General features: G+C 45.0%; 1 protein-coding gene across 1 annotated transcript in view; it reads left to right on the plus strand.

Annotated features, from left to right (window-relative positions):
* The first annotated feature begins 2,377 nt into the window (after positions 1 to 2,377).
* Positions 2,378 to 6,031, plus strand: part of LOC128693263 (uncharacterized) — a 16,495-nt gene continuing 12,841 nt past the window's right edge. The window contains exon 1 of the mRNA XM_053782828.2: positions 2,378 to 2,520. The gene's annotated coding sequence lies outside the window, so the exon portion shown is untranslated. The remainder of the gene's footprint in view (positions 2,521 to 6,031) is intronic.

Below are 6,031 nucleotides of genomic sequence, written 5' to 3' on the forward strand. Positions count from 1 at the left end.
CGCCTGCACGGGGGCCAAAGTTGCGAGTCACCTGTATACCAGTGATCTTGGATACTTTAATTTTTAAATAGGTGTTAAACTCTCGGTGTGTACATAGACTGAGAGATAAACACCTGACTTTTTTGGGTTGTCCAAGGTACTTAACACATATGCTGCTATGTATGATGACCTATTTAACTGTATTTGTGTATACCTGAATAAAATGACTTACTTCGATATATATATATGGTGAGAGATAAGTAAGTAAGCAAGTATTTGGAATATTCAATGGAAATAAGTCACTCTGACTTTTTTGGGTTATCCTAGGTTCTCTACACATATGCTGCTATGTATGATAATTCTATGTAACTGTATTGTGTATACCTGAATAAATTTACTTACTTACTTACTTATTCACTGTGTATATACACTGAGAGATTCAAACTTCTTAGTGTAATACATATTTTGGAGTATATACCGAGATAGGTACACTAAGTGGTCGGATCGTTTGACTTTACTGGGTTATCCTGAGCAATTTACACAGAGATTACTATACAAGACAAGTGTAAAACACTAAGGGTGTGTACCTGAATAAACTTACTGGATAAGTAGGTCCTCAAGCACTTATGCACATTAGGTACTCAAGCACCTGTGTACAGACGGGGGAGAATTTTTCATCTCTCTTCCCCCAGCATCCTCGCAGGTGGTCTCGAGAAATTAAGTGGTTTGCCAAGTTCCTCATCATATTGTGTAGTTAACTCTAACAAGGTTGAGGTAAACTCTCGCAAGGCTGTAGTAAACTCAGATTAGGTTACAGTTAACTCTGGTAAGGTTGCAGTAAACTCTGGTAAGGTTGCAGTAAACTCTAGTAAGGTTGCAGTAAACTCTAGTAAGGTTGCAGTAAACTCTAGTAAGGTTGCAGTAAACTCTGGTTAGGTTACAGTAAAGTTCGTTAAGGCTACATTAAACTTTCGTACTCACCTATTTGTAGTTACATGAGTCGAATCACAGCTCCTGGCTCCTCCTCTTCGCTGCTGAAGGTGCCTGCGTGTTTTCAACAAGCGGCACCGCTGCGTGAAGCTGCAAGCTCTTCCAGCACCATAAGTCACGCGAAAGATCATGATTTTACCTCATAAAAACGACCCACTGGTAAGGGATTATCATTCTACGAATGTCATCATCATTTAGAATGATTATCCGGCCCGAGACGCATTTCATTCTTCAAATCACGTGAAGGGCCGATGTAAGAGATATATATTATATTTTAATATATGAAATATATTGTAAATATAGTACTTAGGAAGCATATTTCATGGGAGACATGATTTGCTTGTGTAAAATGTAGATTTGTCTACGCCTGTCTGTTTCTCTGTTTGTCTGTTTCTGTCTGTATGTCTCTCTCTCTCTCTCTCTCTCTCTCTCTCTCTCTCTCTCTCTCTCTCTCTCTGTCTGTCTCTGTCTCTCTCCGCGCCATCATGCGTAGGACCATTTCTGTCACGGTCTCCATATTTATGCGTATTTATGAAGCGATTTCAGGCTGTGGATCGTAAAATACAGGTTCACTTTTTTTTGGCCCTGCACCTGCTGATAGGAACGTTCATGCTTGTAGGAACGTTCATTCTTGTAGGAACGTTCATGCTTGTAGGAACGTTCTTACTTGTAGGAGCGTCCTTACTTGTAGGAACGTTCATGTTTGTAGGAACGCTCATACGTGTAGGAACTTTCGTTATTTAAGGAACGTTCATACTTGTAGAAACATTAATGCTCGCAGGAACGTTCATGCTTGTAGGAACGTTCATGCTTGTAGGAATATTCATGTTTGTAGGAACGTATATCCTTGTGGGAACGTTCGTTATTTTAGAACGTTCCTGCTTGTAGGAGAACGTTACTGTTCATCGAAAAGCTCCTGCTGGTTGGAACGGTCTTGTTGGTATCAACGTTTCTCCTCGCAGAAGTGTCCCTCCTGGTAGGAACATTCATGCTGCTATGAACGCTAAACGTCTTAGGAGCGTTCATGATCTTTGAAACGTTCTTTCTCCTCGAAGCATTCATGCTGCTTGGAATGTTTGTGCTGTTTGGAAGAATAATGCTGCTTGTAATGTTCATGCTGTTTGGAACGTTCAGGTGTTTGGAACATTCACTGAACTGAGAATATAGAGGTAAATGACAGAGAAACGTTTTGAACGTGAAACATTAGAGACTGGAATTTATGACAATGAATCTGATCTCTCTCTCTCGCTCTGTCTCACACACACACACGCACACACACACACACACACACACACACACACACACAAGAACTGGTGACTCGACCTCTGCAACCACGTGAGCACACACACGCAGCACACAACCATATCACGATAACCTTGTCAAGGTCTGATACCATGCATCACATGACAGATACGGCTCAGTGACGCTACAGCACACATCATATGATCTGCCTCTCGCTACGGCTCTGTGCAATCAGACAGTGACTGACCCACACGTCTCTCTCCACTCCCCGGCACACCTTACCAAACTCGCTCTTATTCGAGATCAAAGGTAATATTATTCTTCGCCAGAGGAGTGTTGGTAAGGAAATTGTGTGTGTGTGTGTGTGTGTGTGTGTGTGTGTACTCACCTATTTGTACTCACCTATTTGTGGTTGCAGGGGTCGAGTCCTAGCTCCTGGCCCCGCCTCTTCACCGGTTGCTACTAGACCCTCTCTCTCCCCGCTCCATGAGCTTTATCAAACCTCGTCTTAAAACTGTGTATGGTTCCTGCCTCCACTACGTCATTTTCTAGGCTATTCCACTGCCTTACAACTCTATGACTGAAGAAATACTTCCTACTATCTCTCTGACTCATTTGTGTCTTCAACTTCCAATTGTGGCCTCTTGTTTCTGTGTCCCCTCCCTGGAACATCCTGTCCTTGTCCACCTTGTCTATTCCACGCAGTATTTTATATGTCGTTATCATGTCTCCCCTGACCCTCCTGTCCTCCAGTGTCGTCAGGCCGATTTCCCTTAATCTTTCTTCATAGGACATTCCCCTTAGCTCTGGAACTAACCTTGTTGCAAACCTTTGTACTTTCTCTAGTTTCTTGACGTGCTTTATCAAGTGCGGGTTCCAAACAGGTGCTGCATACTCCAGTATGGGCCTGACATACACGGTGTACAGTGTCTTGAATGATTCCTTACTAAGGTGTCGGAATGCTGTTCTCAGGTTTGCCAGGCGCCCATATGCTGCAGCAGTTATCTGACTGATGTGTGCTTCCGGAGACATGCTCGGTGTTATACTCACCCCAAGATCTTTCTCCTTGAGTGAGGTTTGCAGTCTTTGGCCACCTAGCCTATACTCTGTCTGTGGTCTTCTGTGCCCTTCCCCTATCTTCATGACTTTGCATTTGGCAGGATTAAATTCGAGAAGCCATTTGCTGGACCAGGTGTCTAGTCTGTCCAGGTCTCTTTGAAGTCCTGCCTGGTCCTCATCAGATTTAATTCTCCTCATTAACTTCACATCATCTGCAAACAGGGACACTTCTCAGTCTAACCCTTCCGTCATGTCGTTCACATATACCAAAAATAGCACTGGTCCTAGGACCGACCCCTGTGGGACCCCGCTCGTCACAGGTGCCCACTGTGATACATCATTACGTACCATGACTCGTTGTTGCCTCCCTGTCAGGTATTCTCTGATCCATTGCAGTGCCCTTCCTGTTATATGCGCCTGATGCTCTAGCTTCTGCACTAATCTCTTGTGAGGAACTGTGTCAAAGGCCTTCTTGCAGTCCAAGAAGATGCAATGAACCCACCCCTCTCTCTCTTGTCTTACTTCTGTTATTTTATCATAAAACTCCAGAAGGTTTGTGACACAGGATTTGCCTTCCGTGAATCCGTGCTGGTTGGCATTTATACTCCTGTTCCGTTCCAGGTGCTCCACCACTCTCCTCCTGATAATCTTCTCCATAATTTTGCATACTATACACGTCAATGACACAGGTCTATAGTTTAGTGCCTCTTTTCTGTCTCCTTTTTTGAAAATGGGAACTACATTTGCCGTCTTCCATACCTCAGGTAGTTGCCCAGTTTCCAGGGATGTGTTGAAGATTGTGGTAAGTGGTACGCACAACATATCTGCTCCCTCTCTAAGGACCCATGGAGAGATGTTGTCCGGTCCCATTGCCTTTGAGGTATCGATGTCCCTTAGCAGTTTCTTCACCTCCTCCTCATCTGTATGTATGTCGTCCAACACTTGTTGGTGTATTCCTTGTTGGTGTCCCCATCTGGTCTGTCCCCCCAGAGTCCTTCCTGTCTCTACTGTAAATACTTCCTTAAATCTCGTGTTGAGCTCCTCACATACCTCTTGATCGTTTCTTGTGAGTTCTCCACCTTCTTTCCTCAGCCTTATCACCTGGTCCTTGACTGTTGTCTTCCTCCTAATGTGGCTATACAGCAGTTTCGGGTCAGATTTGACTTTCGATGCTATGTCGTTTTCATACTGTCGCTGGGCCTCCCTCCTTATCTGCGCATACTCGTTTCTGGCTCTTCTACTAATCTCCTTGTTTTCCTGGGTCCTATGCCTCCTGTACCTTTTCCATTCTCTGTTGCACTTAGTTTTTGCCTCCCTACACCTTCGGGTAAACCAAGGACTCGTTTTGGTCTTCCTATTATTTCTGTTTCCCTTGGGAACAAAACTTTCCTCTGCCTCCTTGCACTTTGTTGCCACATATTCCATCATCTCGTTTACTGATTTTCCTACCATTTCTCTGTCCCACTGAACCTCCTGCAGGAAGTTTCTCATACCTGTGTAGTCCCCCCTTTTATAGTTTGGCCTGTCCCCTTCAGTTCCTGTTACCTTCTCCACTTGTAACTCTACTATATAGTCAAAACTCAGAACCACATGATCGCTAGCTCCAAGGGGCCTCTCGTAAGTGATGTCCTCGATGTCTGAACTGCTCAGGGTGAACACAAGATCCAGTCTTGCTGGCTCATCCTCCCCTCTCTCTCTGGTTGTGTCCCTGACATGTTGATGCATGAGGTTTTCAAGTACCACATCCATCATCTTGGCTCTCCATGTTTCGGGACCCCCATGTGGCTCCAGGTTTTCCCAGTCGATCTCCCTGTGGTTGAAATCGCCCATTACCAGTAACTTTGCTCTGCTCGAGTGAGCTCTTCTTGCCACCTCAGCCAGTGTGTCCACCATCACCCTGTTGTTTTCTTCGTACTCCTCTCTTGGCCTCCTGCAGTTCTGTGGTGGGTTATACATCACTCCAATGACTACTTTATGTTCTCCGGACTGAATTGTACCTACAATGTAGTCTCTTTCTCCAATCATGTCCATGCCTTCCATTTCCTCAAATCCCCATCGGTGTTTTATGAGCAGTGCAACCCCTCCTCCCCCTCTACTCCTTCTATCTTTCCTCAGGATCTGATATCCTGTTGGGAAGATTGTGTCTGTTATTGTCTCAGCGAGTTTTGTTTCTGTGACTGCTATGATGTCTGGGGATTTTTCACTGATTCTTTCATTCCACTCCTCATGTTTATTCGTTATTCCATCCGCGTTTGTGTACCAAACCTTTAGTTTCTTTTCTATCATTGTGGTCATGCAAGTATATTGGGGTTGGGGGAGCGAGAGTCTTGGTGGGGGCCTATATGGGGCTGTGGTGTAGGTGGGGTTTGTGTTGATGGGGGTGGGGTCAGAATGCCCATAAGGGGCAGCTGTTGGGGTGAGGTTTGTGATATGGGGGTTGGTGGCAGAGGGAACAGTGAGTGGGTTGTAGTATAGGTTGCTCAGTTGCGTTGGGAATGTCGCGGGTGGAGTCTTTTGGTGGGAGATTCTGTGGGGTGTGTTTGCCCTTCCTCCTGTGTCTGGGTCCTGCTCATTTTCATTGCTTCTCGTTCCTCCTTGCGTCTCTGTACCATCTCTTTCAGTGTAGTCCTTTCTTCTTGTGTTCTGTCGCGGTCGAGGTATAGTCTCTGGTACCCCTGTTTGTCCCTCAGTCTTGCTTTCTCTTGCAGAATCCTGGTTCGAACTGATTCTTCCTTGAAAGTTACTCTGACAGGCCGTATCC

Source organism: Cherax quadricarinatus, chromosome 28 (genome assembly GCF_038502225.1).
Source record: "Cherax quadricarinatus isolate ZL_2023a chromosome 28, ASM3850222v1, whole genome shotgun sequence".
In the NCBI taxonomy this organism is placed as follows: domain Eukaryota; kingdom Metazoa; phylum Arthropoda; class Malacostraca; order Decapoda; family Parastacidae; genus Cherax; species Cherax quadricarinatus.